This window comes from Sminthopsis crassicaudata, chromosome 2, assembly GCF_048593235.1.
Source record: "Sminthopsis crassicaudata isolate SCR6 chromosome 2, ASM4859323v1, whole genome shotgun sequence".
In the NCBI taxonomy this organism is placed as follows: domain Eukaryota; kingdom Metazoa; phylum Chordata; class Mammalia; order Dasyuromorphia; family Dasyuridae; genus Sminthopsis; species Sminthopsis crassicaudata.
In genome coordinates this window covers 161215621-161229558 of record NC_133618.1, presented here as the reverse complement: position 1 = coordinate 161229558, position 13938 = coordinate 161215621, and the positions used below count along the sequence as shown (strand labels likewise).

General features: G+C 37.2%; 1 long non-coding RNA gene across 1 annotated transcript; it reads right to left on the bottom strand.

The window, feature by feature from the left end:
• Positions 1–4982: 4982 nt before the first annotated feature.
• On the bottom strand, positions 4983–13258 carry LOC141553303 (uncharacterized). The gene is made up of 3 exons (XR_012485385.1): positions 13165–13258; positions 12055–12200; positions 4983–5080 (listed from the first exon to the last, which is right to left on the bottom strand). It is a non-coding gene; the product is annotated as an uncharacterized LOC141553303 (long non-coding RNA).
• Between the last annotated feature and the right edge of the window lie 680 nt (positions 13259–13938).

Genomic DNA, 13938 nt, shown 5'->3' with positions numbered 1-13938 from the left:
CTTTCTGAAATCAACCTGCTGATCATTTCTTACAGAACAATAGTATTGCATAACATTCATATACCATAACTTATTCAGCCAGTTTCCAGTTTCTTGCCACAAACATTTTTGCACATGTAGGTTCCTTTCCCTTCTTTAAGATCTCTTTGGGATATAAACCCAGTAGAAACACTGTTTGGACAGTTTGATAACTTTTGGAGCACAGTTCCAAACTGCTTTCCAGAATGGTTGGATTTGTTTACAATTCCAACAATACAAAATGGTATTTTTACCTTTTTAATTGTTGTTTGCTTCCTTTTTTTCTCTCATTTTTTCCTTCTTGATCTGATTTTTCTTGTGCAGCTTGATAAATGTGGAAATACATATAGAAGAAGTGTACATGTTTAATAAATATTGGATTATTTGCTGTGCTCTGCTAATTTGGAATACAAGGGTTTGCATGTATTTTGAAAATAAAAAGCTATTATTTAAAAAAAAAAAAAAAAAGGAGTATAAGTTCCTTGAGAGCAGACTATTTGATTTTTCTGTTTGTACCCACAGTACTTAGTGCTAGTTTTTTTTGCACATAGTAGGTCCTTAATCAATGTTTCATTCATTCATTAGTAAAGACCAGAACTGTGGCAATCCAAGCTGATTCATAGTGTCAGACATCTTAGGCCAGCATCTAGATAAAAGTTCTGAGCCTGGGTGGTCAGGTGATTTGAGAAGGATTTGAGTTTAAATATTGCCTCAGACACTTACCAGCTATGTGATCCTAGGCAAGGTACTTAACTTCTCAGCCTCAATTTCCTTATCTGTAAAATAGGGATAATAAAAGCATCTACTTTGCAGAGTTGTTATGAGCTCAAATGTAAAGTACTTTGCAAATGTTAAAGCATAATATAAATGCTAGCTATTATTATTAACTCAGTGATGAGTATATAGGAATTTGAATCTGAGATCCAAGTGTGAGAAAGAGGAAGAAGAAGGGTGTGAGTAAAAACTAGCCAAAGTGAGACATCAGTCCTCAGTAATCTCCATGCCTAATCTATTCTCCCTTATCATCATCATCTCCGGCTCCTGACTTCCCTGAAGTCCTAACTAAAATCTTACCTTCCACAGGAAGTCTTTCCTGATCCCCTTAATCCTAGTGCCTTTTCCTCTGTCGATTATTTCTGATTTATCCTGTTGACAATTTAGTTCTAATAAACTGCCAAGCATTCCAATTCTACTGCAAAGAGCACAACTCCATAGGGCTGACCACATTGTTCAAATGCCAAATGTATACTTGCCAAAAAACAAACAAAAAAAATTTACGGAGAACTCACACAGAGCAAATGCTCACCAACTGGTCAAAAAAAGTGATACAAGGACACTACAAGGTTTCTCTTAAGAACTTTAGAATCGATTGTATGACAAGGGACACACTGGCATAGCACCACTTACTCTGGCGTGCCCTCATCAGAGAGGATACTGTGCTCTATGAGCAAAGCAGAATTGAATTAGCCCCAAAGAAACGTGAGATGGATAAAATTAGAGAAGCCAGCCCAAATGTTCATAGGGACTATCTGTGGCTGAGCATTGAGTTCATCTTGATTTGATCAGCCACAGTGGGACACACTGTAACTAGACTAACATAGTGATATCATTTTGGTCCCCCTTGAGTACAAAGGACAGCAACCACCTAATATTTAAATGCTATTTTCTCCCATCTTAGATACAAGCTCCTTAAGACAGGGAAAGTCTTTTTACCCAAAACCAAGCACAATGCCTGACACATAATAGAGGCTTAATAAATGTTTATTGACTGAGTGACTGACACTGTGTTCTCTTCCTCCTAATATCCCCTTTCTTTGCTTTTCTTTTGTCTGGATCAGCTAGGGCTTTCAAAGTCATTTATAAATTCCACATCCTGCAAGTCCATCCAGGAAGCAGACCCCTTCACGTTTCAGTTTCCCTATTCAAGAACGTAATCACCAAATATCCAAATATCCATAGCCAATCAGCCACCAATTGTCCCTGCTGACAGGTCGGCAAGCAAAGATAGTCCCAAACTGTGGATAATTCAAAAATGATTTTAATTTTTATTTACAATGTGTTTTATGCTTTTCTTTTGAATGAAGTTTTATTTGATATTCTTGGAATTTGTAAAAATCTCAAATCCCCTGGAAATCTGACTCTGGAGTTAGAAAGTTATCCAGTTTACCCATGCTACTGTCTTATTTAAATAGCTACCCCATGTATAGGGCTGTTAGTAGCACAGAGTACCCGATCTGGATTCAGAAGGACTTGAGTTGTAATCTGGCCTCACACACTTCCTAGCCATGTGATCCTGGGCTAGTCACTTAACACTTTTTGCCTCAGTTTTTCTGTTAAATGGTAAACCACTCCTATCTTTGCAATGGAGTCAATAGGAAATGGACACAATTGAAATTATTGAACAATAATCAATGCCATCACCATCACCACCACCACCACCACACACACCCCATCTACTCTAGAGATAAATAGCAAGATTTCTGAAAGTAATGTTAAATATCTGAGTTATCTCTCTGAACTGCCCCTCTCCCTCCAAGTTAATACAACTTGGATCATATTTTTCTGGGTAAATGTAGGAGTAATTAAATAATTTCATTTTAAAGCTTCTTTCTGAGCTGGGAAAGAGAATAAGGATAAAGGAAAATAATTACTAGGGTTTTGACTGTCTCTATCTACCCTACTTTGTGATTGTCTTCTGTTTATTTACATCAATAAGAACTTGAAAGTGAAATGCACTCTGTACAAAGTGGAGCAAGGACACAGCTTTGGGACCAGCCTGTCCCATTAGTAGGCGATTTCATTTAATGGCCCAGAATAAATCAGTTCTATTTCCATCATAGAACAGAAAAGACAACTCCAGAGGTGAATAACTAGTCCAGCTTTGACTATTTGCCCATTCCTTTCCCTATAACTCCCTTTGCTCTCCCTCAAAATTCAAGACTCTGTTTCCCCAAAGGACCAACATAAGTAGGAGCTTGCTGTGGACAGCCCCTGATCTCTGAAGGCTAAAGTAAACATGCAGTAGAACTGGGACAAAATTAAATGATCCAGTCATCAAGCTGGGAAGGCAGTCTCATCTCACTACCTCTTCCCCACCAGACTCCCAAAGGAAATAACAGTAAATGTAGTATTCTGCAGCATATAGGAACCATCCAAGAAAAATCAAGGAGTCTTTCCTTCCCTTTAGCCTCCCAAATCCAGACTGACTTCCCAAAAAACAAAGATTTTCACTAAAAAAAAAAAAAAATGCTGAATTTAGTTTGAATTTATTTTTAGGATTAACCATTCCTGTGAATCTTTTGAGTAAGGAGGGGAAGAGCAGCTTTGGGAGTATCCTCCATACAGTCTTTTGCTGAGCAGCTCTGATGCCTCAAACCCCTTCTAGCACTGGGATGCTTTCCTTTTCATCTAAAAGCAAAGCACGTCAGGGGGTGGTTGGAGTCTGGACTCCCTCTGCCTCCCCAACCCCTTCTAAGCTGTTCCAGCTATCAGCTCAGTAGCTCTGTGTGGCTTTCAGACTTTCCTTCAGGTTTCACAAGTGCCCTTTGGCTTTAATGCCCCCATTTCTGCTTCTCCTTCCTTGCATTCCTCTCCCTTAACCATTTTTTTGGAGCTCTGGACTTCAGTCAAAAGTCCTAGATGCAAATACCAATTCTCATACTTTTATGTGAAATTAGAGCAGCTGGACAGCTCAGTGGATAGAGCACTGGGCCTGGAGTCAGGAAGACCCAAACTCAAACAGCCTTAGACTCAAAGGCCTTGCCATACATTGTAGTGGCATCCTTAGGCCTTCCTAGCCTCACCATATGTTCTGCAGCCAATATCTTTTTCATATTTTTCTCCCTCAGTTAGACAGTGATCTCCTAGAAAGCAGAGTCTGTCTTGCTTTTTTTGTTTGTATTCCTAGCCCTTAGCACAGTACTTGGCACATAATATGCCTTTCCTAAATCTTTTTTCATTCATTCATACTAGAAGGCCAAACCACAGGCCATCTGGGGGACCTTTTCAGAGAATGAGTAGTCCCTAAGCAGTATTTTAAGAACCATAGCTCAAAATGTCTGGGTCTTCTGAAGGTCTTCTAAAAATTCCAGTGGAGACATCTCCATAAATATTCATTCCCCATGGGGCCCAGCAGCATCTCTCATCTCAGGTCACTTGTCCTGTTACAAAGTACTTTGAAAACCAAGAAGAAATTCAATCACAGAAGGATAGAATAATTCCTGCCTTTGCCAAGAACATGAAAGCAGGGTTTTTAAAACTTATCCTTAATAGCAGATTTCATTCATTTGCCTCACATTAGAAATACTCATCTCTTTAGATAACTCTAGGTCTTCCCAAGTAACCAAGAAAATTGCACATAAATGATGGGGCCCCTGAGAACACCTGAAACAAGAAGACCAAATGAAAAATAATTTTTTTAAGGCAAATACTTCCAGGGAAATAGGGTACCATTTGCAACAATATAATCAAAGCAGCATTCTTGGGGCTAGCAAAAAAAAAATCTGGAAATAAAATAGTTGCTTCAGTAATAGGAATGACTGAATAAATTGCAACATAGAGGCAGTAGAGTATATGATGGAGAGAGCTGATTTTAGCAAATAAATAAATAAATATCTTCTGTGTCATGCCAGCTGCATAACTCTAGATAGGACACTTCTCAGTGTCCTAAAGAAATATGAATTGGAAAAGGAACCTCTTCTTTGAGAACTTCCCTACACATAAGAAATCATAGATTTGGATTATAAGAAAAGAAGCTGGTGGATTATTGCATCAATAAGAAACAATAAATTCAGAGAGACATGGGAAGACATCTGAAGTTATATAGCATGAAAAAAGCAGAACCAAGAAACTGATAAACCCACAACTACAATAATATTGTAAGGGGACTGAACTAAAATTAATTGAAATGAAAAATCTTGGGTCCAAAGGTGAGAGGATAAGATATACATTCTACCTCTTAGTAGATCCCGGGATTATGGATGCTGAGCTTTGAATATTCTCTCAGATGTGGTTTCCATTAGCCAGTTTTGCCAACTATTTTTTCTTTGCTATAAGGGCGTATCTATGGTGGAAATCAAAAGAAATGATGGTGATTTTTATTAACAGCATCAATTAATTCAGGAAAAGAGGAGAAAAGGGAAAAAACTTTTGTTCACAAAATATCCCCAATCCCCACAATCTCTACATTCACCTACCCATCCCTGCTAAATAAATGCAAGGGACCAAAACTGTGACTGAGAGATGTAAAGGTGAGTGAAGCTTTTTTAGGTATAATTAAATAGGAAATGAGCCTGATGCTACCTATGTGACTTTGAGCCCTTCTCTAAGCCTCAGTTTTCTCAATGCTAGGTGTTGTGAGGAAAATATCAAAATGCACATGTGGCCCCTGTCCTCTGGGAATTTATCATATGAAAAAGAAAAAAATTTTTTTTTAATTTTTTTAAAATGACAAAACCAGCCCTCAAATCCAGGTCTTTTGAAGCCAAACTAAATGTTCAATCCATTATTGTCACACTACCTCTAAAAATGTAGATCCATATTTCACTATTTTGTTTGCCTTATTCAGTAATCACTAGTATAGGATGCAAATAATAGTCACATCTAGCACTGTTCAGGAGGAAATAAGTGATTACTAGGAAGATATATTCAGAGTTTGAATAAAATGTCCCAAGAGATATACTGTTTTCCCAGATCTCTGCTTCCTTGGTCACCAGTCATTAATTTAATTCCCTAGATACTATGATGCTAGGCAGAGGGGAACCCAGAAAGGGATATCTTTGCAATAATTAATATTCACTACCATTACATATTGGTTAAAGTATTATCCTCCTCATCTTCATCCCCTAGCACCTCAAGTAATAATCATCACCAATAAATATTTATTAAAACAATAGATTATTAGAAGTAAAAGGGATCATCTAGTCCAGGGATGTACCATGGACCTCTTTAGATGTTTAATGAAACCTATGGATTCCTTTTCAGAATAATGTTTTTCATGCATAAAACAAAATACACAAGATTAAAAAGGAAATCAATTTTATTGAAATCATCAAAATAAAATGTAATAACATGTCTAATAGGTCCAATAACTATGGTCATTTCAAAGTAATGATGAGCATAAATGAAATTTTCAGATTTCTGCAATATTCTGTAAGGTGCTAAGAAAATATTTGTAAGTGAATTGATGACAAAATCACAGATACTGCTAATACACTGTGGTCTGTAGCCTGCATTCATAATTAAAGGAAATGCCAACTTCCAAGTAGAGCTTATAAAATAAGAATATGTTTTCCCCCAATCCTATTTCACAGATGCCCTAAAATCTATCCACTGTGTTTTGTGGACCTCCTCCCCGTTACTCAAAAACACCTAATCTAGTCCAACCAATTCATTTAAAAAGAAAAAGGAATTAAGTGCTATTAAATACCTTCTTTGCACAAAACACTGTTCCAAGAGCTGGGGATACAGATAGGCTTAAGATCAGGTCTCTGCTCTCAAAGGTCATAGTAATAATTTGCAATAAATGAGTAAAAAGAAAAAAAAAGCATTTGCTAAGTAATTACTATGTATGGGAACCTTGCTAAGTGCTAGAGATACAAATGCAAAAAAAAAAAAAAAAAAAAAAAAAAAAAAAAATTTTAATAAGAAAAAAATCCAGATAGTCCTTAACTTCGGGGAGCTAGGATAAGAGTAACAAATATAGGAAAGTAACAAATATAGGAAAGACCAAGGAGAAATGTTTTACACAGGGATATTAATTGGAGTTATAGGACATCAGATTGACAAGCCCATAACTTGGCTTTCTGGCTTGCAAATTAGTCTCTGGGATTTGTCTTTAGGATGAACCAGTTCCTCAAGGCCTATTCATCCTTTGAGGAAAAGATGAAATTGTTCAGAATCTACAAGGTGGAGAACTAGACCCTGATACAGAATTGATCACAATCTGAGAAACTCCTAAACATCCAGTCCTTTGATATTTGTACCCTCTGGTTTTATCCTCATAGCAATCTGCTGATAGATTGATTTAGTCAACTAATGGGTCCAGCATCCTACTGAAGATTATGAAAAGTGAGAAAGGAAGACAAAAGGTGGCCCTTTCTCTACAAATGCTCATCATCTAAAAGGATAAGACTTCCCATAATTGGAGAACTAAATAAGACTTCCCTCACTCAAACCCAACTCATTTGCATATTATGGCATCACTTCCCTGGTCATCTGAGAACAAAAAACAAAAAACAAAAAAAAAAAAAAAAATCTATTATTATAATCAAGTGCCTCATTTTCCTCATCTGTAAAATGAGGGGCAGATGGCTAGTATTTTAAACAGAGTTCTTCTCCCAAACTCCCACTTCAGAGAAAGGCAATTTATCCAGTTCCTGGGAATACCTATCAGGATTTCTTCTCAATAATTTTTCATCAAGGTTCAGCCTTCAGCCTTTCAAACTTTAGAGCAAGGAATTCTCTACTCCTAAATCCTATCATCAGAAATAGTGATAATGAAGTGCTTTTACTAATTGATAGGCCAACAGGCAGGAGCTATTTATGTGTGTGTGTGTGTGTGTGTGTGTGTGTGTGTGTGTGTGTGTGTGTGTGTATATATATATATATATATATAAAACAAACTGAGCTTTTAATTTGGGATCAGAAAACTGAGGCTTTGCCCTAAGGGGCTAAATTTTTGAGAGTATTGACCCACTTGAAGTCTGCTGGCATTGTTCAGATAGCTGAGTTTTGCATCTCCCTAGCAAGACTAATTCATTAGTTGATATATGTCCTTCTCTTCCCAAGAAGGTGACATCCCAGGTGGATTCATCCCTGACTTGCCTAGATCTTGGGCAGCCAGCTTCTCCAGAAGCTGTCTCTCAGAATATTCTTCTTATCTCTTATTTGAGGAATTGTTTTGTGTCACTTATTCTAGGGATAAAAAAATTGTTCTTTACAAGTCAAGTAGTATACGAAACCAGTATGTGTGACTAGTCCCAAAACAAAACCTACTTTGGAACTCTGACCATTCAAGGGTAAAGAGATGTGGGCATCAAAAATTCAATCAGGCATTTCTGCAGAGATTTTAAAAAAGAAAACATATGCTTTTTTTTTTTTTTTTTTTTTTTTTTTTTTTTGAAGATACCTCCTTTTGTCCAAATAATAGCTGCTCTGATTCCACAAATAAATTTCTCTATTGAGATTTTAATAGCCATCATGCAAAGGAGCAAGTCTTATGGAGAAGGGGTCAATTTATAGCAGCTCTTTTTATAACGGGAAAATATTGGAAATTGAGAGAATGCCCATCAACTGAGAAATGGCTGAACAAGTTGTGATATATGAATGTAATGGAATACCATTGTGCAATAAAAAATGATGAGTAGGCAGATTTCAGAAAATCTAGGAAGTCTCATATGAACTGATAGAAGGAAAATGAGCAGAGCCAGGAAAATATTGCATACAGTAACACCAACATGATCAACTATGAATTTTAACTCTTCTCAGCAATACAATTATCCATGACAATTACAAATGATTTATAATGGAAAATGCTATCCATATCCAGATAAAGAACTGATTGATTCTGAATGCAGATTGAAACATACTTTTTTCACTTTTTTTTTCATATTTTATTTTTCTTTTTGTTCTTTCTTCTTTCACAATTCTAATATAGAAGTATGTTTTACATGGTTGCACATATATGATCCATATCATATTGCTTACCATTTTAGGAAGAAAAGAGGGGAGGGAGGGAGAAAAAAATTGAAATTCAAAATCTTATAAAAATGAATGCTAATTTTTTTTCTTTTTTGATCTGATTTTTCTTACGCAGCATAATTGTGGAAATATGTATAGAGGAAGTGTATATGTTTAGCATACATTGGATTACTTGTCATCTAGAGGAGGGAGTAGAGGAAAGGGAAGAAGAAAAAAAAATTTGGACAACAAAGTTTTTCGAGGGTGGATGTTGAAAACTCTCTATGCATATGTTTTGAAAATAAAAAGCTTTAATAAATTTTTAAAAAATAAAAATGAATGCTAAAAATTGTCTTTTCATATAATTGAAGGGAAAATAAAACATTATATTAAAGAAAGAAGGGGCCAGCCATCCCAGCTACTCCCCACTAACTGTCACTGATAGGACAGGAAGTCAGCCTTGCTAAAAATAGGCAATGAAGAAGAGCCTAGAAGTGGCATGTTTCTGCCAAATATCACCAAATTATCATCATCATCTTGACCACTGTGTGGAGTAAGGTATAATGAAGAACTTGCAGATTAAGCACATATTGATCAGAGACTGCTAGCTAACATAAAATCAGGCCTATAGGCCCCAGTCACGTGAAGGCCTAGGCTGCATTCCTTTGCCTAAATAGGGATTAACCTATATACATGGCGGAAGAAGTTATAAATCACATTGCCAGCTGCATTCCACTGACCAAATATGACCAATCACAACCTATGGAGGGTGGGATTTTGAAGGTTCTTTGTCTGAAATGTATAAAAGTCGTGAGCATCTTCAAGGGAATAGCTCTCTCCTGCTGTGAATCTGGCTCACAGACCAGGATGGGGTCCGCTTCTCGAGATTCTAATAAATAATTCTGCTTTTTTCTATAAGTGATCTCTGAGTAGTCATTTTTGGATAGGATTTCCTATCCCTCACAACCACCATCTCCTCTTAGATCCTGAAGGAGAAAACCCAAGATCCTGAGCCTACGAACCCAAGGAATAGCAGTGCTCTCCCCAGCCCCACCTCCCTATCCCACCCTAGATCACCCTAGAACTTCCAGCCATTGTGGAGACTTGACCTGGCAACTATTATAGGTGCTACAATCTCTTTCTCTTCAGCAGCCACGGTTACTGAAGACCCTGAAAATTAAGTTCTTGACCCCAAAGTTGTTGATACTATAAAGTTCTTGAACAACACAATGGTTATATTTTTGTCAGTGGAAATAACATTAAGAAGTTACCTCACCATCCTGAATGAGATGAGGTGAGATCTTTCAAGACAATTGTGAAAATCGAGTAAGGCTTCATCTACTTCAGAGTTCGAGTAGGCCTGAAGGACTCTGAAGTTCAAGTAAAGGGCATTGCCTTGCCCTCCTATGACATCTCCCTATTTCATCCAAATATGGGCAACTATGTACTTATTGGTCAAGTTCAATTTCATGGGTAGTTCTCGTTTAGAATGTAAGACTCTCAGCCAATGAGGATGAGGGTCAGTGGTGGGAGGGGGCATTTTACGTTAGGGATTAAAGGTGCTGTCCTGCCCACAGGAGGCGCTTCCTCTCTTCGATAGTCTACTCGAAGAGTGGGACGCCCTTCTCGCGAGAATGTATAATAAACTTTGCTTTTCTCTAGAGCTCTCTCCAGCTTTTTTATTAAATGGTGTTCCCTCACCATTTCCGTACCACACAATCCTTTGCCAAGCCCTTCCAAGGACCACTGGGTCTTTCCCTCTTACTTGAAGGTTATAGTTATTTCCAACTTCCTTATAAGTCATATATATTGTATTCCCTTATTAGAATAATAAATATTATTACAATATAATTATAATAAATTATATATTATTTATTATTACAATATCGCATTCCAAGTAATAATCAATTTATTAAGTAGGCTAGCCTATAATCAATAAATTGATGCCATGGAAGACTCTGAAATGTCTTAAATCTCTCTTGAAAGGGAACTCCACTGAAAAGTGGAACTCAACCCTGATTGGTGGGCATTTAATGAGGTGGGCTAAAAGCCTTCAGCAACTCCTGCTGAGAACATGGTTTAATTATAAGGCTGGGCTGCCTCAAGGAATCTAGACGGAGGAAGTTATTTCCATCCAGATCTCTCTGGCTGCTTTTTCCCTTCATGAACTGGATAGCCCTAAACTGTAATAAAGGGGATCAAGGATTGTGGGTCCCTCCCCCAGGCAAAGCCTCACCCAGACTGGATTCTTGTTTATACTCTAAACAGAAATTAGATTTCTCTGTTGGGTGGAATCCCCACCCAACCTAGTTAAAGAGCATGTGCCTTGGGGGTTGAAAGTAATCTCATCATTCATCCATGCCCTTGGGAGCTAACTTTCTAAATTAATAATTAGTTATTATTATAATAGTATAATATTAATTTCCTTCAGAATATGATCTTCTTGAGAGCAGGGACTATCTTGCTTTTCAATTTGTATCACCAACCTTAGTCTAGAACTTTGCACATGATAAAGCACTTGATACATGCTTTCCCATTCATTCATTTATTGTTTATGATAACAATGACCATATATTATCTGGTTACATAATAAGTAGCAATGTTGTATAATTATGTATTATGATAATGAATTTCATTTTACAAGAGAGGGAGCTAAGGTAAAATAACTACTCTAAAGTCTATGCCTTATCTAATTAGTGGTTAAAAAAAAAAAAAAAACTCAGAAATTTGTCTTAACAAAATTATAATCTTCCCTCTGGTTCTCTGAAGTTTCACCAGAACTAGCATCTCCCAAATTGTGTTTTCTTCTTCAAAGGAAAGAAACAAACATGTTTCTAATTAAAATTATTATGACTACTTTAACAAGAGTATATGAAATCCCAGGTGTGTGGTCTTCATTGGAATTCCTAACTAAAATTGTAACCCTAAATAGCATCTCCATCTGTTATGAACCTCTATATCTCTTACATCTGTCCCTTTCCATTCACACCCTCACCACTAGGGCTTCATTGCCTTTATTGCTATGACTTCCTCTCTCTTAGAGTACTCACAGCTTCCATTCTTTCCTCTCTCTCACAAAGCTACCAAAAGAATCTTCCTAAAGTATAATTTCTGTGGTTCTGGACAAGTCACTTAATCCAGTTCACCTCAGTTTCTTCCTCTGTAAAATTTGGTGGACAAGGAAATCATAAACTACTTTGGCATCTCTGCCAAGAAAATTTCAAATGGGGTCACAGAGTCAGACATAACTGGAAAACAACTTAAGAAAAGTACACTTTGACCACGTCACTCCTTTGCTCAAGGAATATCAGTGGCTTCTTATTTTATTGTCTCTAGGATAAAATAGGAACTCCTTACCGAGGCACTTAAAGTTCTTCTAGTATCAGTGTCCTTTTGGATTCATTTCATATTACTCCCCTTCATGGATTCTGCCTTCCAGGCAAACTGACTTGTTGGCTGTTACATGAACACAGCATGCAATTTCCCTCAACTGAATTCAACACCTAGAAGGCAGGTAGATGACATAGTAGATAAACCTCTAGATCTAAAAATAGGAAAATCTTAGTACAAATCCAGCCATGAAACCCTGGGCAAGTCACTTAAGCAGTTTGACTTGATTTACTCAATTGTAAAAGTGGGAATAATAACAGCATATCCCTCACAAGGTATTTGTGAGAATTAAATGAAATAGTATTTATAAAAATGCTTAGCACAATGCCTGGCACATACTAGGTGCTATAAATGTTTGGTTCCATCTGTTTCCCTACTGTAATTCAATAATTGCTTTAAGCATGTCCTAGAGAAACATAAACAAAATAAAACCATTCCTGAATTTTTGAGGAGATACAAAGTACATGCAGATTAGTAAGTACCATATAGTAATCAGTAAATACTATTTAGTAAATAATATATTACTATATTAATAAATACTATATAGTAAATATAGACAAAGTTGCACAGAGGAAGCACAAACATGGACATTAGAATGGATCAGGAAAGGCTGCATGTAGAAACTGGCACCTGGGTTTAACCTTGAAGGGAGCCAGAGGTTGGAGGAGATGGAAGTGAGGAAGGAAAATGTTCCAGGTATGGGAGACTGCCAAGGAAAATCCAGGATGCAGTAGTGAAGGATATTATAAAAATAAACACTGCCAAGAAGTCAAGAAAGAAGATAACCCAAAAATTAAGAGCTCATTGGTCGCCTTGTGGAAAAAGGAGGTGCAATCCAGTTCTCAAGTTAACATTTAGATCACAGGGGGTTGAGAAGTGGACATGGTGAAAGGAAGTGAAGGTTAGACAATTTTCTATAGGAGTCTGAACATGAAAAGGAACAGAAGCATAAGGCAAGAGCATAAGTGAGCATTTTTTGAAGAAACTGAGAATTGGACATGTTTGTGGATACCAGAGAAAAAGTGAAGAAAAAGATCGAATATTTTAAAAATAGGAGGGAGGATTGAAGAGGCAAACCTTTGATGGATGTTAAGTATCAGTAAATAGAACAACGTAGCAGTACTCCAATTCTAAAAAATCTCCAATACTCCACTTGCAACTGCAGAAACTACTACATTAAAATACACACAAAACATAAAAATATAACTAAAGGCATTCAACCAGTAACATTTAGCAACAATAACAAAAATGTAATTAATTCACTACATTACACCACAGCGCCCCCTGGTACTGGTTTGGCTGAGAATAGAGAGAGGAGGGTTTCAGGCACTCTGAATTCTGTTTGTGATTTGCCTTTTCTCCTATCAAGAATTCCCAGGCCAGCCTATGGCACAGCTGATGGAGGCCTGAGGTAAAGGAGCTCAGCCATGAAATGATCCTCAAAGTTGAGCAGCTGCCTTAAAGACTCCTCTGGAAACCTCTCCAAGCCTGACAGAACAGATCCTGTGGCTCTGTCTTCCATAAAGGGATTGCTCTGTGATCATTTTAAAAAAAAAAAAAAAATCTAAACAAAAGCTGCCTAGGGAAATGTTGGGCTGCAACCTCCTCACCACCCCACAACCTGCTGGGAATTTCCTGAGTGGGATCCCCACCTCTTCCCTAGACCAAGGATTTTTCTGTATTGGAAGGGTAGGAGTGAACTAGGGGAGAGAGTGTGGAATAAAATCAGTTCTTTTTAATGAAACTTTAAAAGGAACCTCCCCGGAGTTTCAAGCAGAGCAGGTTCTGAGACTGGTCCCAGAACAGACTTTATACTTGCATTTGCTATCATCAGAATCAGTTATCAGAAGC